Source organism: Periplaneta americana, chromosome 8 (genome assembly GCF_040183065.1).
Source record: "Periplaneta americana isolate PAMFEO1 chromosome 8, P.americana_PAMFEO1_priV1, whole genome shotgun sequence".
Lineage (NCBI taxonomy): Eukaryota > Metazoa > Arthropoda > Insecta > Blattodea > Blattidae > Periplaneta > Periplaneta americana.
The window spans coordinates 33683407-33710326 of record NC_091124.1 but is presented as its reverse complement, the minus strand read 5'-3'; the positions used below and the strand labels follow the sequence as shown (position 1 = coordinate 33710326).

At 34.8% G+C, this 26920-nt stretch overlaps 1 long non-coding RNA gene across 1 annotated transcript in view; it reads left to right on the top strand.

Moving 5' to 3' along the window:
- Nucleotides 1–19495, top strand: part of LOC138704643 (uncharacterized) — a 219116-nt gene extending 199621 nt beyond the window's left edge. Inside the window, exon 3 of the long non-coding RNA XR_011333382.1 lies at nucleotides 19434–19495. This is a non-coding gene — a long non-coding RNA (uncharacterized lncRNA). The remainder of the gene's footprint in view (nucleotides 1–19433) is intronic.
- Nucleotides 19496–26920: the final 7425 nt, after the last annotated feature.

Genomic DNA, 26920 nt, shown 5'->3' with positions numbered 1-26920 from the left:
ACGAGTCAATTTATCACAGAATGATTTGCATGAAATATAATAATTTTAGTACTAGTCTGTCTGTGTACAGCGATTTCTACTAAACTATTGGACGGATTTTGTTCATATTCAGTATCTACAAGTCAATTTATCAGGGAATGATGTACGTGAAATATAATAATTTTAGTACTAGTATGTCTGTGTACAGCAATTTCTACTAAACTATTGGACGGATTGTGTTCATATTTAGTATCTACGAGTCAATTTATCACAGAATGATGTGCATGAAATATAATAATTTTAGTACTAGTCTGTCTGTGTACAGCGATTTCTACTAAACTATTGGACGGATTTTGTTCATATTCAGTATCTACAAGTCAATTTATCAGGGAATGATGTACGTGAAATATAATAATTTTAGTACTAGTATGTCTGTGTACAGCAATTTCTACTAAACTATTGGACGGATTGTGTTCATATTTAGTATCTACGAGTCAATTTATCACAGAATGATGTGCATGAAATATAATAATTTTAGTACTAGTCTGTCTGTGTACAGCGATTTCTAGTATACTATTGAAGGAATTTTGTTTATATTCAGTTTTGCACCGCTATTAAGTAAAATTTTGCTGTGGAGTTACTGTTTAAAGTTAATTTTATCTCTCGGAACAAATATCAAAAGTCCTTCAATAACTGTCTATTAAAAATACAAAATATTACATATTTAATAGACAGTTATTGAAGGACTTTTGATATTTGTTTCTTTAAATTTGTTAACTTGTCGGACCAACATGCCTTTCAAATTTATCTCTCGGGTTAATCATATCAGAAGCAGTGTCAGTGTGCGTCAAACTGCCTCTTATCTTAGTCAGTGAGGTTAATTAATTATGTGACAGACTATTGCTATTTACGCATGCGCACGGCTAGCGCTGCTTGCAGCTGCAATTACGCTCTTGTCACTCTGTATTGAAGGCTATAACAGCTGAATAACAATCAGCGTTTCGGTGTAATCAATAACAAAGAAGAATTTTCTGGGCCACATGCAATGCAAATCGCAGTCAACGCTGCCAACTTTAGAGGACTGTTCCTAGATTTAGGGAATTTTGATACTGATGAGATAACTAAGGAATATTTTTTAAAGACATTACTACATGTTATACGTAGTCTAAGTGTTTCAATCTTTGATCTTGATTTTTTTCCTTAATGAAAGCAGGTGGTCTTTGTTTTTATTTATAGTACATATAGTAAAATTTCGTTTCCCCTGCCTTTTTCCCATACAATTTAATGCTAGAATATTTCAATTTCATTTCGTTTTAACGAAAAATTCAGAATTACCTAACAAAAATTTCGCTCCTGTGCCGAAAAAATCTACTTCTTTATTGAAATAGTAATTTATGGTATGAAATAGTAATATTAGGTTTTATGTGCTAGTTATTGATGGAGTTTTTACATTGGCCCAACTTATTGAGAAACATCGAGAGTGTAATATTCCAACACACATAACATTTATTGATTTCCAAAAAGCATTTGATACTGTAAATAGATCAACACTTTGGAACATTTTAAAGAAAGAAGGGATACCTCAAAATTTAATTTATGCCATTCAAAGCATGTACAGAAACATTAAGATTAAAATTAAAATTAACAACAAGATTAGTTTAACGACTAGGATAACAAATCAAGGCGTAAAACAGGGTTGTCCGCTGTCTCCTTGTTTATTTAATATATGTGTATATATATATATATATATATATATATATATATATATATATTAATGCACTTATTAAGGACTGGCATATTGATTTTATGATCGATAACAAACCCTTTAATACTCTGCTCTACGCAGATGATTTAATTATATTAGCTAACACCGAATACAACTTACAAATGGCAATTCATAGGCTATATCAAAAGCAAAAGAGTACAATTTAGAAATTTCTATACAAAAAAAAGACAAAAAACCATGGACTTTATTGGTAAAAATTCTATAAGAACTAAAATAGTTATCAATAACTTTGGAGTAGAATAAGTAAATGTTTTTACTTAGCTTGGCTGTAATCTCTCGTATATTCATTCTCGAGATATAGATAATAAATTAGCCAAATTTCAACAGCTGCTAGGAACAATTAGAAATACCATGTTTAAGAGGGGTCCGGCAAGACACAATTTTGAAATTCTACAAAATAATGGCCATTTCAACTAGTGATGGGCGAAGTTGTTCTTTTCCCAGAACAGTTCCGACTGTTCCGGTTCCGAAAAAATACTATGTTCCAAATAACAGTTCCGAAATAACAGTCACCAGTGGTGATGAGTCGGAGTCGTTGAGTCGTTCAAACGAACGGTACAGTACCCTCCCTCTTCACCATGCAGCTCACACTGGAGCACTCACAGGCATGACATAGTACACATTCTTATCTATAGATGGCACTGCAATGCACATTCGAATCGATTTTGGAAAATTGCTGTGCATGCGGACAGAACTCAAAAGCTTAATGTTAGTAATTACACAGCTGTTGACTACAAGGACAGAATACAACACTTTGTTTTCGTACATAAAGTTATAAAGACATGGTAGCCAAGTAAAAAAAAATAACATAACATTTAAAACATACGGTATGTAATTTCTGTTCTCTCTATTACATAATAAAAAAAAACAAATCATTAATTTTTAATTTTACTTTTCTTAATGCACAGTTATAATAATAATAATAATAATAATAATAATAATAATAATAATAATAATAATAAATATTACAATTTCATAAATAAAAAAGATATATATTGGCAGTACTGAAACCTGGAAACCCCGCAGTGGGTTAGTAAAATGTTGGAATCGCATCTTTACCAAAGTGTAATTTAAACTTCGCATTAAACCTCGCTCTCCAAATCAGTACTTATATGGGTAGTTTCCAACAAATAATGCTACAACATTTTTGTCGTTCTTTGATAACAGAGAAGATAGCACAAAAACTTGTGCTTGTCAGACTTAACCTCAACAAACGACATACAGACATTGTAACTAAACCACTCATTACCATTTACGACTTTAACCTTTGTATAGAATCAGCTGATCAATTAATTAATAATAGTATGCGTACTTTATGACTTTGTAGAATGTTTATAAAACAGAATTAGTCAACTAATGGTGAAATAAACCATAAAGCGGGAATCAATATTACAGATTATTGAATACTTACTATAACATTACAGATGATTGGCCAGTCTTACAAATGTTGATATTAAAGTTCGCGCCACCGCAAGGATTTCAATGTCCATGCGCCCCCCTCCAACCACGTGAGAGTTTCAAGTACAGTGTAACTGCAGCTGTCGTTGGTTCATCGGAACAAGCTCCGACGTTCCGACTGTTATCTCGGAGTCGGAACATACCTTGTGCAACGCGGTACTGCGAGCCCGCAACAGCTGGGCAAGTGAGCAGCTCGGAGTCGGAACACTGTTATTTCGGAACAGGAGGTTCCGACCTACTGTTCATTTTTGCAACAGTTCCGAGGGAGTCGGAACATACCTTGTGCCACGCGGTACTGCGAGGCCGCAACAGTTGGCAAGTGAGCAGCTCGGAGTCGGAACACTGTTGTTTCGGAACAGGAGGTTCCGACCTACTGTTCATTTTTGCAACAGTTCCGAGGGAGTCGGAACATACCTTGTGCCACGCGGTACTGCGAGGCCGCAACAGTTGGCAAGTGAGCAGCTCGGAGTCGGAACACTGTTGTTTCGGAACAGGAGGTTCCGACCTACTGTTCATTTTTGCAACAGTTCCGAGGGAGTCGGAACATACCTTGTGCCACGCGGTACTGCGAGGCCGCAACAGTTGGCAAGTGAGCAGCTCGGAGTCGGAACACTGTTGTTTCGGAACAGGAGGTTCCGACCTACTGTTCATTTTTGCAACAGTTCCGAGGGAGTCGGAACATACCTTGTGCCACGCGGTACTGCGAGGCCGCAACAGTTGGCAAGTGAGCAGCTCGGAGTCGGAACACTGTTATTTCGGAACAGGAGGTTCCGACATACTGTTCATTTTTGCAACAGTTCCGAGACCGGAACAGTTCCAAAATAACTGTTGTGTTATTTTTTACCCATCTCTAATTCCAACTTTGCTATATGGATCAGAAGCTTGGACTCTAACAACTAGTCAACTGAAAAGAATAGAAGCAGCTGAGATGAGATTACTAAGACCGCTAGCAGGCTATACTCTCTATGACCATAAATATAATGAAGACATCCGACAAGAACTAAATATCGCAGCCATTACAGGGACAATCCACAAGTATCGGAGCAACTGGCATGAGCATGTTCTACGGATGCCACATGATAGACTACCCAGGAGATTATTAAATTAAAGACCCCTTGGATACAGAGATCGTGGACGCCCGAAGAAGCGATGGTGAGACCAGCTTTTCACCTGAGACGGAACAGGCCAGATGTACTAAACCCTGATAGCTATTGATGATGATGATCTGCTAGTTAAAAAATTTCCACAAGCAAATATCACATCATGATCTCACACCCTGTACTCATTTTCAGCTGATTTCTGACAAAATTCTTACGTTGTCTTCTCCTCTTAGTGACCGTGGATGTTGACCGCCATTAAATCAATACCTGCGTGATTTCGTTCCATCTTCCAATAGCCTCACAGGACTTGGTTGGCATCTCTCTTTGATGGAAAGGCATCGGTTATTAGCCGTGCCGTCAGATGATGTCTGCATCAACGAATATTCCTGCTGTTTGATGCAACCCCGGGGTTTCTAGTTGTGGAATCCCCATTATCAGATCTACCCTGTTAATTAACACTATCTGCACTCCGCCAGGTGGGGCCTGTCTTTACGCTGTCACCTCTCTACAGTCCCTGGGGTCTTAAGCCGCTCCGTTGGTCTCGCGCTCAGCTCCCTGCACCTCACGGACGCAGTGCTGTCAACCCACTAACACTGAAATTTGCGACTCAAAACCAGATATGATATTTCATTAACAATTTATCATCTGTAACATCGTATGATATTCACCTATAGTGAGTTTCACGGAAAATTAATTCCTAAAAAGCTTATATGGTCATCGTTTCAATGTTGCCAACTGTTACCAGGTATAAACGAAGCAGTAAAATCACGATGCTATGTATTGTAACAATATTTATTGATTCATTCAAATACAGTAGAACTTGGTTATAGCGACCTCGTTTTGTGCGACACCTCGCCTATAACGTCAAATATTCTGTGGTCCCAACTAATTCCCCATAAGACATATGCTTTTCTACCTTGCTTAATACGACAAACGCATATGCGTCTACCTCGCATATAACGTCATTTTCAACCTCAGTTTGGAATAAGATTTTCTAAGAACCAAAGTATTTTAAGAAATATTTTGTTGAAATCTGACCCTGACAAATTCTTTACAGTCCCCTTCTGTCATAGACCTCTGGAATGCAGGTGGAATCCCCACCCCCACTGTAACCTGCCCAAATTCAATGCGGTATTATTTCAGTTTCGACAGGAAGTTTTCACTAAGTACACGCACTTTAATGCAGTATGGCCACTAGAAGAAGTGAGTGACGCTTTAGAAGTCATTAGAATTATGAACATGTCCTATGAAGCTAGGGAAGGGAGCAGTGAAATTGCAACTGAAATTATGAACATAGAACGTAATTTAGCCCTAGAAAGTGTGTATTGGCCAAGTAGAAGACAACAAAGTAAAATGACTAATTACTTCACTTCTAAGTAAAGTAGTTTGGTGAGTACTGAACAAACTGTTTTAATACAGAATACTGTATTTATAATTGTACGCCTACGTGGATTTTATGATGTTCATTGTAGGCTTAAAAGTCAATACATAAATCTAAAATAAGTCTAATTAAGTTTGTTATTTTTAATTTTCCACCTCACTAGATTGCTAATGTGAATCTCGGTTACTACGACACTCGTTTATAACAGCATAATGTTTAAGGTCCCTTGGATATCTTTATAACCAAGTTCTACTGTATTTCTTAATTTAATTCATAATATGATTGATTAATATAGTACACCTTGTCCCGCTTAGAGGGATCGAGAAATAAGTGCTAATTTAAAGTATAAATAATGGTTTTATAACATAACTTTTTGTACAACTTGATGTAAAAACTCTCCGAGTTTCGGAGAATGGTCAATGCAACTCGATGTGTGCGCCTCGAGCTACCCTGAAGACATCTAAAAGGTACTCAACCGTCTGCCAAGTGTTCCATAACATTTGTGGAGTGATTAGCGCAGCTGCATTTATAGTGCGTTGATTCAGTTTTTTCAAAGTGTCAACTGTACCACGTTGGTACACAACATTCGTCATAAAGCCCCAGAAAAAGGTCATTGGGCGTCAAGTCGGGTGACCTAGGTGGCCAGGCAAGGGTTCTCCGTCACCGGCGTGGCTCAGTCGGTTAAGGCGCTTGCCTGCCTGAAGCTCTCTATGTAGGTGAAAAAGAGCCAATTGTTGGTGATTTATTGTGTTGTGAGACATTGAATCTGTTCATATAGGTACGTTCTTACTAATGTAACTTCAATTACAAGTTAGTAAAGTATTTTTCTTCTTACAGAGGGGTTTAAACATTACAATTGAAAAAAATATATATTATTTTAAAATTCTCCAAATATAATGTGAGTTTTAGTATAACACACGTTCGGTTACAACAATTCTTTTACCATTCAATACAGCATCATTTAGTATGTTGCATCCCTGTCTTAAAGTTTGCGCGTTCTTGCGCATTTACCGGTAATTAATTTTTTTCAGTGGTGGGGCATACGATAACTGTTTCATATTTGGCTTAACAACAAGAAAGAATCATGGAATAAGGAAGTTTCTAATCACTGTGTGAGTGTTTTAGGCCTGCAGAATTATTGACAATACATCGAGCAAAAGGTTATCTAACCTTAACAAACGTACAGTGAATCAGAACGCAAATCACTAGCAGGACATAATAACTTCTCTGCATTCTAACAGATTGTCATGAAACTTTGTACTTGCCTTACAGGTGGTACACATGTTTTGTGTACAAACTCTGATTACGTTTGTACAAGAAAAATTACCCCTTTATAGCGGGTGCATTTAAACAAAATTAATAACTTCTCTCTTATCTAACAGATTTTTATGGAACTTCATACAGACGTTACAGGTGAAATATATTTTTTGTCTACAAAGTCCAATTATGTTTAGAAGAGGAACTGCTCCTTTACAGTGGTGCATTTAGACAAAATAACTTCTCTCCTATATAATATATTTTTATCAAACTTTATACAACAATTAGGCCTACAGGTAGCATACAGATGTAATCAGAGTTTGTACACAGAAATATATGCTACCTGTAACTCCTGTACAAAATTTCATAAAAACCTGTTATGTAGGAGAGAAGTTAATTTTTCATTGTATTGTATTGTATTTATTAACATTCCATGGTATTCATACATTGCTTTACAGCTGGAATATGGAACAAGTCAAAAAACTTAATACTATTATAAAATCTTAATTTACTGTATAGTCACAGTCTAGATGAAATATATACAGACGAGATTTACAATATAGTCTACTAGTACAACACAAAGTTTTATTATCAATTTCATGAAGTGTTATTGAATGTCATGAATTCACCTACAAAATAGAAGGCGTGAGAAATTAGGTACTTCTTTAATTTGGCCCTAAATAATGCACTCCCTGTAAAGGGGTACTTCCTCTTATGGAACCGTAAATATAATACAAACTTTTAAATTAATTTAATTTAATTTATTTAATTATTTTCTATATCACTAAATAACAAGATAAACAAGTGATTACTTAGAGGTCGTTCTACATTCAAATAGTCACTGCGTAAAGTACATACTCAACAATCCACACATAACAAACATAGTGAAGACATAAAAGCATGTATATAGTAAAATCTTCCATCTCATAGATAATTTCAGTATGTTAATATTAAATATGCATATTTTCAATTACATTTTATATATGTAATCCTTGTTAATTATTTTTAATCTTTTTTAATCTGAAGGTCGTCTTTTTTAAATTTTTAAACTTTTGCAATATGTAATATGGATTTGTTACCATATATATATATATATATATATATATATATATATATATATATATATATTTTTTGTATAGGTTTTTGTGTATTTAGTTTGTGTGTGAGTTAAGACTATGTATGTGTTTAGTTTGTAAGTGTAAAGTGTAAGCTCTCTTGGACTGGCTCCCCAAGTGTAGTAGACCTTCAGCTCACCCTACACTCTCCTGTAGGAGGCCGTTGCCCTTATGGGATTTCAGGCTTTTTGTATTTCGTATTTCGTGTGTGTGTATATATATATATATATATATATATATATATCCTTTACATTAGTCTGATGATGCCCACAATCAGAGGCGAAATCTTTAATTAAGTTGTATGAGCAAAAAATAACTTTGTGGATATATTTTGCTGTAAATAAGTCAAAGACTGAAATATCAAAACTTCACATGTTTGTATTATCATTATAGGACTTACTGGAACAAATACAAAAATGAATTCAAAATTCAAACCGTAAATATAGTTTTTACACAAAAAATATATTCTACCTGTAACTTCCATACAGTGTTTCATAAAAATCTATTAGATAGAGAAGTTACTATTTTAGTCTAAAACTACCCTATAAAAAGGGTAGTTCCTCGTATACAAACATAGAGTTAGTAGACAAAAATTATGTGCTATTCGTAAGGTCTATACAAAGTTTCATAAAAATTCTTTGGAATGTAGAGAAGTTATTTTGTCCAGCTTGATTTTCGTTTTTGCACACTGTGCAACGATTCAAATTAAATGTGGTTGGAGTAGTTGTTTTGAAAATAAAACCGCTATCTTCAGAATGCTACCTTTTCGATTATAGTGTTTAATATTTATTCCCTGTTTTGCCTCAACGCAATGGCCGTGATGAAGCCAGGACTATATAAATTGTACCATTTCTGCACTGCCAGTTATACACTCAAACATTTGTGCACTATTCATAATGTGTACGTATGATTAGTTGCTATGATACATGAAGCTCCCCTCACAAACGCGTTGTATTTCAATATAATTAGCATTTCGGAGAACTCTATTGTAAATACAAATTCAACGCGCTAGTAATTTGTATACCCATGCCGCTCGTTTAGCGAGTTGCATATACTGCAGGCCATGCTCGATGAACGTTACGTGGAATCACACACGAAACCCTCCAAATTGTTGTGATGTGGTTTCATATTGTCTGTCTAAAATTAAACCAGCCGGTGATTAATTTGTTTCGTTCTGATTTTCGGCTCCGGATGCTCCTCTGTGGGATTTTATACTTACACGGTAATTAAAAGTTTTCGTCTTTCCACCGTTCATTGGGACTTAAAACAGGATAACAGTAACACAGGCCTGCGATGAAAAAACTTTTTTAAAAATTTTAGCTCCCCTTTATGTATTTTTGTGTCCTGAAGCCTGAAATGACGTCAAATATGGCACATCACACACCATTTTTACACAAAACTATGTTTTATGTTTTATAGTAGGACAGACTGTTGTACCTTGAATCACTTTTCACATTTTATTTTATTTTTTTTTTTTAATTTCCGGAAAAGAAATGTTTAAAATTAAAAAAAATGCTTGAAATAATTATTGCAGATACCTTTACAACTTCCTACAGATATTTTCGTGTTTTACAGATCTATTAAGGATGAAAAAAATAAAATGAAGGGATATGTAAAGTGATCCATGGTACAACAGGTTCGTGTACCTTGGATCATATCCTCTTGTATTTTGGAACATTGAAACACAGGAAATATAACTGTAAAAACTCACAATAATTTTAAAAATGTACTGTATATGCCATCATTAGTAAAGAGACAATAAATTCATGATATAATTTTTTGTTGGCTGAAAAAAATAATCATTTTCATTTCATGCTGCACAAGGTATTCACTCACTATTCATTGCAACTCCGGAATATTGTCCTATAAAACTTTTGTAATTTATGTATGTTGTGTAAGGAGAGAGAATATCATCGAAATGATAGCCGTCCAAATCTTGGATTTAAAATATCGGCATCATAATCAATTCAAATGAACAAAAAGAAAATGTAAATTAATGTTAAAAAATACATAATGAAATTTTAAAAAAGAATATTCTGCGACAAGATGTGGTAGCTATCAAAACGATAAAAATTTAGTGAAAATAAATAATATACATTGAATATTATAAAGATGAATAGAGATGGTGATTGATGATGTTCAATGATTTTAGAATGGTTGATGCAATTGTCTGAAGAGTCTTATCAGGAACCTTTAATTTTCTGAGGATCTCCTATGTAAATTTAGGAATTGTTCCTCGCGCACCAAACATAAGTCCAATGACGTTTTTATAAAGTAAGTGGATTAGTAGCGATTTTCTTAAAAGTTTTTATTTAAATATATGTGAGGAACATAATTTATGTAAATATCCTTTCTGTAAATGGTGGAAACGTATTTCTGAGAACTCTTAATTTCACACAACACCACAGTTACTGAGTAATTTACACATTTAATTATTTATGAAAAATTAACAAGTTTGAATAAATTGTTACAGGTAGCTTTCATTTTATGTTTGGTCTCGTCTGTAAAATTAGCTACTCTACCTACTGTTAAATTGTTTCTCACAAGAAACAAATTTTGTATATTTCATTTTATTTCAGTATTTTTTTTTTTTTTAATTTTTAGGTTATAATGTATCTTCAGAGTAGTAACTTTCGAGGAATATCACTTTTCTTGACGTCTTACAAAATTTTGTCCAATATTATTTTGAGAAGATTAACTCCATATGTAGATGAAATTATTGGGGATCATCAGTGTGGTTTTAGGTGTAATAGATCAACTATTGGCCAGATATTTTGTATTCGACAGATAATGGAGAAAAAATGGCAGTATAAGGGTACAGTACATCAGTTATTCATAGATTTCAAAAAGGCATATGACTTGGTTAAGAGAGAAGTTTTATATGATATTCTTATTGAATTTGGAATTCCCAAGAAACTAGTTCCATTAATTAAAATGTGTCTCAGTGAAACGTACAGCAGAGTCCGTATAGGTCAGTTTCTGTCAGATGCGTTTCCAATTCACTGTGGGCTAAAGCAAGGAGATGCACTATCACCTTTACTCTTTAACTTTGCTCTAGAGTTTGCCATTAGGAAAGTCCAGGATAACAGAGATGGTTTGGAATTGAACGGGTTACATCAGCTTCTTGTCTATGCGGATGACGTGAATATGTTAGGAAAAAAATCCACAAACGATTAGGCCTATGGAAAATACGGGAATTTTACTTGAAGCAAGTGAAGAGATAATTTTGGAAGTAAATCCCGAAAAGACAAAGTATATGATTATGTCTCGTGATGGGAATATTGTACGAAATGAAAATATAAAAATTGGAAATTTATCCTTTGAAGAGGTAGAAAGATTCAAATACCTGGGAGCAACAGTAATATAAATGATACTCTGGAGGAAATTAAACACAGAATAAATATGGGAAATGCCTGCTATTATTCGGTTGAGAAGCTTTTATCATCCACTCTGCTTTCAAAAAATCTTAAAGTTAGAATTTATAAAACACTTATATTACCGGTTGTTCTGTATGGTTGTGAAACTTTGACTCTCACTTTGAGAGAGGAACATAGGTTAAGGGTGTTTGAGAACAAGGTGCTTAAAAATATTTGGGGCTAAGAGGGATGAAGTTACAGGAGAATGGAGAAAGTTACACAACGCAGAACTGCACGCATTGTATTCCTCACCTGACATAATTAGGAACATTAAATCCAGACGTTTGAGATGGGCAGGGCATGTAGCACGTATGGGCGAATCCAGAAATGCATATATAGTGTTAGTTGAGAGGCCGGAGGGAAAAAGTCCTTTGGGGAGACCGAGATGTAAGTGGGAACATAATATTAAAATGGATTTGTGGGAGGTGGGATATGATGGTAGAGACTGGATTAATCTTGCTCTTGGCGGGCTTATGTGAGGTCGGCAATGAACCTTCTGGTTCCTTAAAAGCCAGCAAGTAAGTAAGTAATGTATCTTCATAACATAATTACAATTTTGTTTTAAATTTTTGGCTGCTTCTAGGCCATTACAATTTGTTATGGAGGTCAACATTTAATTTTTGAAGGATACAAGTCTATCTCTACAATTTACAATGTGTTAAACATAACGTCACCTAGGCTGTTACATCTGTCGTGTGTCATAATTTACGAATATCAATTAATCACTCATAAATGTACGACCTGCATATGTTTTTGTCGAAGGAAAATAATTTGGTTACCATGACTAACCACAGACCAGAACACGCTTGTGGGTGTGGTTATAGCTGGCCAGCCACAAAATAGTCCGGAATTATTTGTAGGATTACCGCATAATGTGACTAGACGAGAGCGTCAGAAATTGCTAATAACTCATACACCCCGTTGAGAACGCTCGCCGAGTGGCTGAGTTGATTAGAGGGCAGCATTTACCTTCTCTGGTAGAGGTGCTGTGGAAAGCAAGAAGATGACGTGTAATAGAAAGCACCAAAAACCCAGCACACGAAAATGTAACACATGCGTAACTGTATCAGTGTACTAGTATGTATAGGGATGGATGGATAATTCCGTGACATATTTAATAAAGTCTATATTTATGCCGAAATTGTACTAAAAATTTTCAAATAACACCTAAATGACGTTATTTGGACCTTTAGCTACAGTTTTTACAACATTCAGTGTCAACAGTGTCACAAGTTTGGTATATAATATATGATTCTTCACTGCTATACAGTGACTCCTAAATCCGTGACAGGGATCCAAATTCCGTGATAGTGGTTTCTTAATTCCGTGATATTATAATAATCCTCAATAACTGCTCAGAAAACAAACGTGTATTTGGAAAAATACTTTAAAGTCATGGTATATTGTTTTAATATGGATTAAGCAATAAATTGCAACATAGAAAAAGGGCTTATGCGACAAATTTCATAGAAAATACTTGTGTAACTACAGGAATATATATTACACATTAATTTATTATAAACAAAATAAACTGAAAGTTAAATTGAATACAAAATTAAATTTCAATAAATTAAACTATAACACAATTATTTCTCATTATTTATATTCCTAACAACAGCAGTGATTAAGTTAAACATATGCCCTATTATTTTATTATAATTATAATTGATGTTTTCTATAACTTATTTCTATTATTATTCACACGAACTATTTGCTTTCATAGACATTAATTTTCACAGTTTAACGTCGGCATCACTGGTAGAGTGAGCCAGGAAGGAGAAATATGAAAATAAATCCGAAAATGGGAAAGCTCCTGTAGCATTGTTATTGTCTCACAATGTTTAAATAATCATATACATTGATTCAGCTGATTTTAATCTACAGTAATATATCATTTTTATAACGCTATATTAATTCTTACCTCAAATATAAAATGTTTCTTCAGGAGCGGTCACAAGAGAAAGAAAAACTTACTGGTCAACCACCTTTCACTGAACAAAAGCTTCTGCAGTCGATTGCTTCTATTCAAAAGGCGGGTAGTCAATAGAATTGAAAAGAAGACATCTCCAGGCATCTGTTAGGTATTTCAAAAACTTAAAAGTCAGAGACCACAACTCCATGGCAGTTAAGTGAAATTTTATCACGGGATTAGGGGTATCACGAAATTAGGCACCTTTACCCTATAGGGATGGGTGGGTAATTTGACAAATGAAAGGATGGATGGATGGATGGATGGATGGAGGGCTAAAAGCCATTAGTAAGTAACTATTACTTACAAATAGCTTTTAGAGAACTCAGAGGTTCATTGTCGCCCTCACATAAGACCGCCATCGGTCCCTATCCTGAGCAAGATTAATCCAGTCCCTACATGATATCCCACCTCCCACAAATCCATTTTAACATTGTCCTCCCATTTACGTCCCAGCCTCCCCAAAAGTCTCCCAACTAGCACTCTATTTGCATTTCGAACCCGGTCCACTTGGTTTCGCGGCCAGACACGCTAACCATTACTCCACAGGTATGGACCCAAATATTTTCCTAAGCACTTTATTCTCAAATACCCTTAGTCTCTGTTCCTCTTTCAAAAGTGAGAGTCTAAGTTTCAGAACCAGTAATGTAACTGTTTTATAAATTCTAACTTTCACCTTTCTTGAGAGCAGACTGGATGACAAAAGCTTCTCAGCAGAATAATAGCAGACGTTTCCCATATTTATTTGCATTTAATTTCCTCCCGAGTGCCATTTATATTTGTTACTGTTGCTTCAAGATATTTGACTTTTTCCACCTCTTGAAAGCATAAATTTCCAATTTTTATATATCCATTTCGCACTATGTTCTGGTCACGAGACATAATCATATACTTTGTCTTTTCGGGATTTACTTCCAAACCTATCGCTTTACTTGCTTCAAGTTAAATTTCCGTGTTTTCCCTAATCGTTGTGGATTTTCTTCTGACGTATTCACGTCATCAGCATAGACAAGCAGCTGATGTAACCCGTTCAATTCCAAACCCTCACTGTTATCCTGGACTTTCCTAATGGCATATTCTAGAGCGAAGTTAAAAAGTAAAGGTGATAGTACATCTCCTTGGTTTAGCCCGCAGTGAATTGGAAAAGCGTCAACAGAAACTGGGCTATACTGACTCTGCTGTACGTTTCATTGAGACACATTTTAATTAATCGAACTAGCTTCTTGGGAATACCAAATTCAATAAGAATATTATATAAAACTTCTCTCTTAACCGAGTAAGCAACTATTACGCAATCGAAACCTAACCCTATTTTTTGAGGAATTGTCATTTGGTCTACATGGGTGCAGACATTCCGAGCACACACTGTAAAACACGTTTGCAACTATGGAAACAGGAGGAAGAGTCTCTGTTGTATATTTAGGCCGTAATTCGGTTTGGCGTGGCCTTGCCGTGTGTTTTAACTTGATAATATTGCAGCACCCCGCGGACACCTGTCGCAACTCTTCGTGAGGGTGGGGGGGGGTGTTAAGTCTCCTAACCTTTCCCCACCACATTCCGCCTCACGCACACTTTTCCTCAAAGCTTGCATATTGTAATTTAGGAATTTTTCCCCGCGCTGGCTTATAGGCAGGCGTAGATGGCTTCTCTTTCATCCCAAGTACGCAGCAGGGGTTTGTGATGGTTGTTTATACAGAAGGAATGGTGTGCAGGTGGACCCATCTGGAAGTTTGATCTTTGCCAGGCATATTTCTGCTTGAAGGAGAAAGTATGGTTGCTGTTTGCTTTTCCGAACTTGTATAAGCTACAATAGAGTCAGGTCTATCTCCTGCGTTTGGAGGCGTGCTGCGAAAAGTTATGCAACGTCCTGAGTCCTGAGACATTTTTTGTTTTATTTTTAAAGTTAAACGTAATTCTAAACTTAAAAAAATAGTTACTTAAATTATGAAAAATTTTCTAAAAATTTTGCAGGTTTTGCAGTTAGATCACAAATGAAGGTATATTAGCTATTATACAGAGATGTTTCCGATCTCTGATAACGAATTTGAATGACATCATGTGCATCAGGAGTCACACGACAGCTGAACTGTGGCGCGAGGTGACAGACCAGTAGTGAGTGATCTCATAGTCAGAGTGCACGGCGACTCACAGCAGAAATTCCCAAGAAAATCGAGCCTTTTTAGAAGGGGTACATTACGACTCTTTCCAATGCCAAGTACAGTTGTGAAAATAAAAGAATCCTACAATAAACGAGGTTTCGTTATTTACAAGAAAGGCATCTTCTGTGTACTTAAGATATATGTACACCCACAAAACCCAAAGCATGATGAAAGATTAGAATTTTCAAAATATAACTAATTTAATGGAGAATTTTCTCCCCTTTAATTTGATATAATAATTATTTAATTAATGTAAATGAAAATAAAAAATAGCTCTATGTCAGGCACTCAAGAATAGTTTTAGCTATAAAACAGTGAAGAAACTGTGGCTCTATCTTAAAAACTACATGAGCTATCATATTTCAAGTTGTATATGTCAAAATTATTAACAAAATAATTTTTATAAACAATTTAGACATAATTTCAAGGGATCTGTTCACGTCACTCTCTTTCTGGTACAATTCTCAATTGTATAAAAATGTTACAGAGCAAAATTGTGCAAAACAAAATTTAGGTGTACATATACCTTAATAAGATTGATAAAGCTCGAATGGAATTAATTTGTATCATCTCGTGGGGTGCGGCGACTTGTGACGGGGGGTGGATTTGCTTGCTTTTTTCCACTTTGAAATTAATCCCATCCGAGCTTTGCCAGTCTTATTAGGTACACACAAGAAAGCTCCTATGATTTTCACGTAACTGTACTTCGCATGTATGTACCGTTCGTCCGAGTGGTTATGTCATAGGGCCATCGAAACTTTACAAATCATGTGCAGTTATATAACTGGGCCCTTTTCTTTAAGTTACTTTAATTAAAAGCCGTGGCGCTACAGCCCGTGAAGGGCCTAGACCGACCAGCCGGCTGCTGGCCTCACACCCACATGCCGAACCAGAGGTGGACGATCATCCAACCAGAATGGATGTATCGTGTGGTTAGCACGAAGAGCCCCCCAGCCGTTATAGCTGGCATTCGCAACTGGATTTCGCTACCTATCGTAGCTTCCCAAGTGCATCACGATGCTGGGTGGAGACCCGTCCCATACACTGGCCGAAATTTCATGAGAAAATTTCTTCCCCCATGAGGACTCGAACCAGCGCGCATTCCGTAATGGGAGTCCTAGACAGGATGCCTTAGACCACGACGCCACGGCACGGGACAAGTTACTGTAAACAGTTGTATAATATTGCGTGGAAGTCCAATATTACGAACTGCAAATATTTTCAGGAAAGATGTAAGACAGTCCAGCTACAAGCCTTTATAGAGAGGCCAGCAGAAACAGGAATGGGATACCGGGATGCGACATAAACACTCGGACAGACAGTTGTATGTGTGGACCAGGATCTGGAAAAGTTTTCGACATTGTGGATTGGAATAAATTTATGGGGTATTCTGAAAATTTGTGTGGATTGGAAAGAGAGGAGGCTATTCAGTAATCTTTATTTTCCTGAGTCCTGAGACATTTGTTGTTTTTGAAGTTCAATCAAATTCTACACTTCAAAAAAAGTACTGACATGAAAAATGCTTAAAAAAATTCTGCAAGTTACAGTTACGGCACAAATGCAGGTATATTATACTATACGTCGGATCTTTACACATACATCCTATGTCATAATCATGTATGAAGTATAGTATAGTATAATATACTTTCAGGACTTAGGAGGCTACATGAAGCAACGAGTCAAAGTCAAAATGGGAGAATAAATGTCAAAGGAAAGTGGAATAGGGAGAGCAGTACGACAAGAATGTCTTTTATCACCTACCCTGTTCAACATCTGCTTGAAGGATTTAGTGAAGAACTGTTTTCAGATCGTGGGAGGAATGATAGTAGGAAGAAGAAGAATAAAGTGTGTAACATTTTTGCTGATGATACGGCGTTGTTAGCAGAAGAAGAGATGATACCAAAGGATATGCTACTGGAGTTAAATGACAGCTGTGAGCAGTATGGGATGAAGATAAATGCAAACAAGACGAAGACCATGGTTATCGGAAGAAAAGTGAAAAAGGTAAATTTACGAATTCTAAATGAGGTAGTAGAGTAAGTGGACAGCTTCAAATACTTGGGGTGTACTATAAGCAGTACCATGAACTGCAGCCAGGAAGTCAAACGGAGGACAGCAATGGCCAAGGAAGGTTTTAATAGAAAAAGGAGCATCTTCTGCGGACCTCTGGAAAAGAAGTGAGACTAATGAAGTATTTCGTGTGGAGTGTGGCATTTATGGTTGCAGAAACATGGACATGAAGTGAAGAGAAACGACTGGAAGCATTTGAAATGTAGATATGGAGAAGCAAGGAGCGTGTGAAATGGACAGACAGAATAGAAAGATTGGGTGAAGAGAGAATAATGCTGAAAATGATCAGAAAGAGAAAAAAAATTGGCTGGGCCACTGGCTAAGAATAAACTACCTACCAAAGGATGCACTGGAAGGAATGGTGAACGGGGAAGAAGAAGACATCAGGTGATAGACAACATTAAAATATAGAGGTCGTATGTCGTATAGAACTCGCTTCCGAGTGATATAAGGGGTTGTTGGACAATAACTTCATTTAGGTCAAAATTACATAAATTCTTACTTAACAGATTAATTGCTGATTAATATTTGTTACTTATATTGAAACTAACATCTGTCCATTCTTCTTCTTCTTATTATTATTATTATTATTATTATTATTATTATTATTATTATTATTATTATTATTATTATTATTATCATTAATTTCTCTAAATAGATTTACAAAACCTCTAATGGTAATTACATTAATATTCTCATTATAGAAATAGAAATATGTATATTCTCCCTGTAAAATAGTCCTAGTAAGCTTATATTAAATTAATTTTCATCATTTTACTAGCTTACTTACTTACAAATGGCTTTTAAGGAACCCGAAGGTTCATTGCCGCCCTCACATAAGCCCGCCAGCGGTCCCTATCCTGTGCAAGATTAATCCAGTCTCTATCATCATACCCCACCTCCCTCAAATCCATTTTAATATTTTCCTCCCATCTACGTCTCGGCCTCCCTAAAGGTCTTTTTCCCTCCCTAAAGGTCTTTTACTAGCTCTCTCAAATATTAAATTAATTATAATTCATTGAATTAAATTAGCTCATAAATTAAGTTGCTACTTTACCTTATAGATTTATCTAAATTTAAATAAATGTGTAGTGAAGAATATTGCTGAAGAACCTTTTAAGTGTAGTGTAAATATTTGCAATTTAAATTTATGTATTGTATTGATTAAGGCTGGTTGAATGGCCTTAACTCTGCCAGCGAAAATAAAACTTTATTATTATTATTATTATTATTATTATTATTATTATTATTATTATTATTATTATTATTATTATTATTATGTAGAGACGAAAAGTAGGTGGTAAAGAGGAAAGGAGAATTCTGTGTTTCCAGTGAAGAATCTTCACTTTTTATGAATGAAAATCTTTTCCAGCGGCTGATATGAACTTGGTGGACAAACTCGCATCCAAGCTTAGTCACATATGTCAAAAACTCTAGCTCATGAACACTGCACCATATGAGGTACACCCTGTATCCTTGTTTGTAAACTAGAATAAACATGGGAGTAGGAAGCAGTAAGCATAAGTTCTTCAATTGCTTTAATGCAGCAGTATTGTGTACCTTGTCAAAAGTAGATCGCTTCTTCTGACGTCACCAGATACATATTGAATGAAAGTAGCTTATGAATCATTTATCATCAGTTTTTAAACTAATGGCGGGTACTTGACTTTTCATTATTCACCCATAGGCTATCATGATAAAAGCTGCTGTCTGTTTCTGATCTCGAATATGTTTTTGTTTCAGGTAAGAACTGTGTCTGTGTGGCGGCAGATGATTTCGAACACGTGACGCTGTTCTTGCATTCAGTAAGTTGAGCAATGCATGACAATGCCTGTGTTAGTTTTTATGATACAGACGTGGACAAATTATTAGACTAAAACATTTTCTTGGAAAAACAATATAATTCGTCATATCAACTATCACTGACGCTGTTCTTGCATTCAGTAAGTTGAGCAATACATGACAATGCCTGTGTTAGTTTTTATAATACAGACGTGGACAAATTATTAGACTAAAACATTTTCTTGGAAAAACAATATAATTCGTCATATCAACTATCACTGACGCTGTTCTTGCATTCAGTAAGTTGAGCAATACATGACAATGCCTGTGTTAGTTTTTATAATACAGACGTGGACAAATTATTAGACTGAAACATTTTCTTGGAAAAACAATATAATTCGTCATATCAACTATCACTGACGCTGTTCTTGCATTCAGTAAGTTGAGCAATACATGACAATGCCTGTGTTAGTTTTTATAATACAGACGTGGACAAATTATTAGACTAAAACATTTTCTTGGAAAAACAATATAATTCGTCATATCAACTATCACTGACGCTGTTCTTGCATTCAATAAGTTGAGCAATACATGGCAATGCCTGTGTTAGTTTTTATAATACAGACGTGGACAAATTATTAGACTGAAACATTTTCTTGGAAACACAATATAATTCGTCATATCAACTATCAGTATAATTCACAGAGTCTCTATTGTTGTAAATATGATTGTTTACATTTCCTGTTATATTTTTCCAATGGTTAAGTATCTTTTTTCTGGCTATGTTGGTACTATATGTTGTGATTTAATTATATACTGCAGAAGATATTCTCCCATGGCCCGAAAGAAGACCGGACATGAACGAAATTGAAAATATGTGATCTATACTGAAGAAGAAAGTGAACAAAAAGAGGCTTACAACAAAACATGGACTCATTTAAGCACTGTCTGATATCTGGCTAAATGATGCTGATATTCAAAGAAAGTGTCAAGCTTTGGTTTCCAGCATCCCTGACAGAATCAACGTGTTAATAAAGAATAAGGGAATGTTCACAAAATATTAGTAACCTCAAGACTCAATTTTCTGTTCATTATATCTGTACAAAGTACATTTTTGATCATTATTTCTACCAATAAATACAGCTTCGTTGCACATACAATTAATTTAGCCTAATAATTTGTCCACGTCTGTATATTAACATTCGACAATTTTATTTAATACATAGTAATATGTTCAGTAGATTCATTAATAAGCATTGCTTTCAGTATGTTCTTTAATACATAACATTGTGTTCGTTAAGTCCTGTAATACATAAAAGTGCTTTAAATGGGTTCATTTATGCATAGTGCGTTCGGTAGGTTATTTTATACATAACACTACTTTCAATAAAGTTTTATAATGCATAACAATGCGTTTATTATACTTTTTAAAAATCCCCATTGCCAAATAAACAAGATAAATAAGTGGTTACTTACAGTTTTTTTTTTTTTTCCACATTCATACAATTACTGCATAAAGTGCATATTCAATGATCTGCCCATGACCAACATAGCGAAGATGGAAAAGAATTATTTCGTAAAATTTTTTATCTCATATAGACCATTTTTAGTACGTTTATTATTTTTAATCATTTATTTTTCCATTTCATGGTTGTTTTTAAAGTTTTTAAACTTGGTTTTTTTTTTTGTAATATGTTTAATATGGATTTACTTATACTCATTAGTCTGATTACCCTCATAATAAGGGCGGTACGTTCACTAAGATGTATTAGCAAAAATAAGTTTTTTGATATTTGCTATAATAAATAAATCGAAGGGTGTTGTATATCGCCCACACTTTTAATATTTATCTTGACGATGCAATAAGAAGATTGAAACAGACAATGACTGAATTAAACTTTCAAGATAATTTTAATATAAAAAATTTTATAAGTACACTTCTATTTGCAGATGATCAAGTTCTTATATCAGATAATGAAGATGTCTTACAAAGATCAATTTTTGAATTACAAACAATTGCTGGAGAATATAACTTAGAAATATCTGTCCAGAAAACTAAGTCGATGGCGTTTCAGGGAAAATTTCCTCTTAGATGTAAATTATTAATACAAAAATCAAAGAATTGAACAAGTAAGTTCCTTTAAATTTTTGAAGTGTGATCTATCATATATGGGAGAGATATATGCAGAAAAGAAGATAGAAAAATTTAATCGAATTTGTGGAACTATTAGGACAACTCTAAAAGGTAAAGTTAGAAAGGAAACATACATGAAATTCTATAAAACAATGGCAGTGCCATGCGGATTATATGGCAGTGAAACTTGGACCCTTGATACAAAAACACGTAGTAAAATACAAGCAGCTGAGATGAAATTTCTGAGAGGATGCCTAGGAGTCATAAAAAGGGATAGACTACGTAATGAGGACATCCGAAATCTTCTAGGAGTATACGAATTGAATAATAAAGTAGATGATTATAGACAAACATGGAAAGACCACGTAAACAGAATGAACAATGAAAGACTACCTAAGAAGATTCTAAATTATAAACCGAAAGGTAAAAGGAACATTGGAAGACCCAAAAGAAGATGGTTGGATCAAAGACGCAACAGACCGAGAGGTCTAATGCCTGAAGAAGAAGAAGAAGAAGAAGAAAGTCAAAGACTGAACTATCAGATCTTTACATTTTGTATAGGGACATCATTTTATTTTTACTTGCATTTTTATTGCACCTGAATTTCTGAATGTACTTCACTCCCACCCCTTCACTAATGTCCTTGCTCCCGTCAGACACACAAACTTACGGCCGCTGTTGCATTCGAAGTCTTCAAGCAGTGAAGTAAACACTGCAGTGTATAGTGTGTTTCAGAAATATGGTTGCGTTTTCTATAGAAGAAAGAACCTATATTAATAATATGGTACTAAAAAATTATATTCAAGAAACGATAAATTCAATTTCAGAGAATATGCTTCAAAATGTTTTTAATAATATGCGTAAAGAATTGAAGCCTGCATTGTAATGAATGGCAACCATTTTCAGCAACTTGTTTAAAAATTCAGATTAGCTTATTTTGAATTGAGGTGGCTAGAAGCAAAGGAATGCTAGTGACATTTGTAATAACATGAGTTAAGTGCATCCAGTGTAAGCTAAAGTATCTAAAATTTTAGTGGCAAAGGGATACTTTAATCTCATCACACATTAAAATTTAAATAAAAATTTCACCGATTTTACGAAAGCTTAAATATTTAAACCCCATTTTCTCAAAAGTAACTTAAGTGCACTTACAGCCCTTTACTTATGTCCCCCTGAATTTAAATGCACTCTTTATATTGTACGTTAATACCAATAATTAATATGCTAAATAAAGTAGACATTACACAATGAACATAGCCGCCTGAAAAGTTGAGTTTTGAAAAAAAAAAATACTACTCTACTGTATTTTGATAAATTCCATAAACGTGATGATCAAACTGAAAATCGTAATATCGTATTTCCCTACAACATAAATGGATACACTACTTTTCTCTCCTCCTATAGATAGTAAAATGATTTGTTTACATATTGCACTAGTAACATCAAACTCCTGTAATGGAAGGGGGTAACAGTGTTTCCGAGTATAGCCAGGTTAATGTTAAAAATGTTGGTAAAAATAAAGTGATGTCCCTGTATTATCTTCCATTTGAAGTTTTGATAAAAATTTGTCAGCAGAAGTTATTGGAAGTACAGTGGAAGGTGCGTGGCGCGGACTTTGTGCACGCCCTGTTGTTCCAGAGATTCAAACTTCTCCGTGGAACTGTTATCTCTCCCCTTCCTGCCGCCGCTCGTCGCAGTATAAATCGCATGAACGCCAGAGCCACCTGGCGGCTGCGAGCCGAGTTTTGTAATGAACACTGCTGAGGCGCTGTTTAATTAAACTCTATTTACTGTTTGTGCTGGTTGACGTAACACTTGAGGATCCTCGTCACACGTCACGCATCAACAAACCCCCGGCCCGGTCTGCAACGTGCCACGGCCAGGTGATTCTGTCTTTGTGGCTGTCTTGCTTATTAAATTAAGAGACCAGCGGCACATTTATCATACATTGCACGCACCTTCTAATTAAGCCCTTGTTTCGCGAAAAGAAAAATCCTTTTGTAGCTCAGTCAGCCGGCAAACCTCACTAGGGGAACCAATGTTCGGTTCTGGGACCTGTTTAATAAAAGTTACAAAGCTACAAGCAACATGTTGATAGTGTAAAGCATACAAGCAACAAGTTCTTGTAACTTCTGTTTCATAAAATTTCATCGTACACTTGCATGATAAGAGGCGCCTTACAACTCCCGTGACGTCATTTTACAAGTAATCAGCAGTTATTTGCAGTTACATTAAGGGGTTAGGTACAGCTTACAGTAGGCCTACGTAAATTTTTGGAAATATTCAACATTTTTTTCCTCCATTACTGTATCTTGTACAATAATGAAAATTACTATGTGTACTGTTCTCCAACCAGGAGATCAACCGTAAAAAGAATGTCCTTACTATTGCGTCATCTATTGGCGTGAAGTAGATAGATAATATTACCGTTATAACGTCAGTTTAAAAACCATGCGCTCTGCTGCATATGTTATTTCCTGTATGAAGAGATTAAAAGATCAGGAGATTGACAGTGATCGAATTTTGTAACTAGGGTAGTATCAATATGTGTTTGTATCAACGTTATTGTTTGTGCTGTGAGAGCTAGCCAATACAGATACGAGTACCCACGTGTGTGACCTTATGATATCTTATGACATCAACATTCATTCACAGCATTACCCCGCTTCGTCTCAGTCCCCAAAGACTTTCTCCTGGTTGGAGTACAGTAAAACACTGTCCTTCTGCTATATGAAAAAAAATATTTTTACGATTAAAAAAATTATTTACATTCCCCCCCCCCAAATTCCATTCACTGTGGAGTGGAGAAGTATTTCCCACATAACTCAAAAACTATCCAACATTATGTGATGAATTTTTTGTGTGTGTTTATGCATGTCATATCTATAATATGATGCAAGATCACTTCTCTACCTTTGATAGATTGTCTGACAAAAAATAAATTCGTTTAAAAATGGTCATATATCAGTATTTTCTTCTAAAATAAAATGAAAGAAAATATTATTTATTAAGGAATGTAGTTGAAAGAGCAAGATATTGTAAACATGAGTTTCAGCAATAAATTAAAAGATAGAGAACATGAAAAAGTTAACAAGTTTATGCGTTATGAGGGAAACGCTTCATCACTGCACAGTGAACTGCCACCATTTTGAATTTTGAAAAAAATATATGAAAATATTTTTTTAATCGTGAAAATATATATATTTTTTTTTTCATGTAGCAGAAGGGACAGTGTTTTACACATACCGTACTAATTTTCAATATTCTACAAGATACAGTAATGGAGGAAAAAAAATGTTGAATTTTTCCAAAATTTTACTACTGTAATATATATATATATATATATATATATATATATATATATATATATAGTTTTAGAAGAAAATACCGATATTTGTCCATTTTTTAATGAATTTATTTTTTAACAGACAATCTATCAAAGGTAGAGAAGTGATTTTGCATCATTTTGTAAGTATGACATGCATAAATACACACGAAAAATTTCATCACAGAATATTGGATAGGTTTTGAGTTATGAGGGAAACAGTGAACTGCCACCATTTTGGATTTTTTCCAGAAGTGATTTTGCATCATTTTGTAAGTATGACATGCATAAATACACACAAAACATTTCATCACAGATTGTTGGATAGATTTTGAGTATGTGGGGAAAGGCTTCATCACTGCACAGTGAACTGCCACCATTTTGAATTTTGAAAAAGAAATATGTAAATATTTGTTTTAATCGTAAAAATATATATATATATATATTTTTTTTTTTTTTTTCATATAGCAGAAGGACAGTGTTTTACACATACCAGGGCGGGTAAATCAGATACTAATTTTAATTAATTATTGTACAAGAAACAATAATGGAGGAAAAAATGTTGAATATTTCCAAATTTTACTGCTGTTTTATATATTTTTTTAATTTTGTGTTAGAAGAAAATACCGATATTTGTCCATTTTTTAAATGAATTTATTTTTTATCAGACAATCTATCAAAGGTAGAGAAGTGATTTTGCATCATTTTGTAGGTATGACATGTATAAATACGCACAAAAAAATTCATCACAGAATATTGGATAGTTTTTTGGTTATGAGGGAAACGCTTCATCACTGCACAGTGAACTGCCACTATTTTGAATTTTTGAAAAAAAAAAAATTATATATAAATATTTTTTAAATCGGAATTTTTTTTCGTATAGCAGAAGGACAGTGTTTTACACATACTAATTTTAATTATTGTACAAGATACAATAATGGAGGGAAAAAATGTTGAATATTTCCATAGTTTTACTGCTGTAAGCTGTACCTAACCCCTTATAAGATTGGCAAGGCTGGTGTAGAGTGGCAAGGGTATGTGGAAAGTGTCGCGATGGGATCGTAGCAGCCATCCCATCAATTTTACGGTCTGGCGAGACGACAGAGTCAGCCCTGGTAGCACGCAGAGACTGCGTTCATTCATTTCGGCCGGCCAGACTCTATCGACTTTTTATAGCTCTGTTTCTAATGTTTAGTGCCACTCCTCCCACCACATCACTCCCATTTCGTGTATTAAAACTCTCCCCACTCCTCGACTCCTCCTTAATTTATTCCCGATCCTATACGCAATGGGGAGAAGCTTTCCCCGATTCCACAACTTCATGTACACATTTTCTTGAATCCACAATTTCTGGCTTAATCAATCCCGAATTGAATCTGTTAACATCGTTTCAATTAGGTTCCATCGGCCGCATGAGGCTCGCCTCCACTTTGTTTCAAAAGGAAATCACTTCAAACACAATCAGATGGTCTACAGATCCTGAGTAAACATTCCCCTTTCAATTTCTCGTTGTACGAAGTATAGGTATAGTAAATGTAATTTAATGTACAAATAGTGAAATAGACTTCAATACAGGGTGTAAACGGTAGAGATACCGAAAATGTTCTCGGTGATGAGGATGGTGTTCCTGAACAAAATAGTCTCAAGTCAAGGGCTGCCGAACATTGAAATATTTCAAATCCAAGTTAGAAAATTATCTTATGACGAGTTGCCAAACTAACTTACTATTATGACAAGTGTTGTATTGCATATTTCCACGTATTCACATTTTTTGTATGTTCTAGTGATATTTAACTTATTTTATATTTTTGTTTTCATATTTTCCGATAATGGTATCTCTCTAATGTGATACGTTGAGCTATATATAATCATAATTTTCCTTACTGTGTGTACTTAAAAATATTGTATTCATTGTATGCATTGTACTGCACTATTTTATTACTACTATTGGTATTATTACTATTATTATTATTATTATTATTATTATCA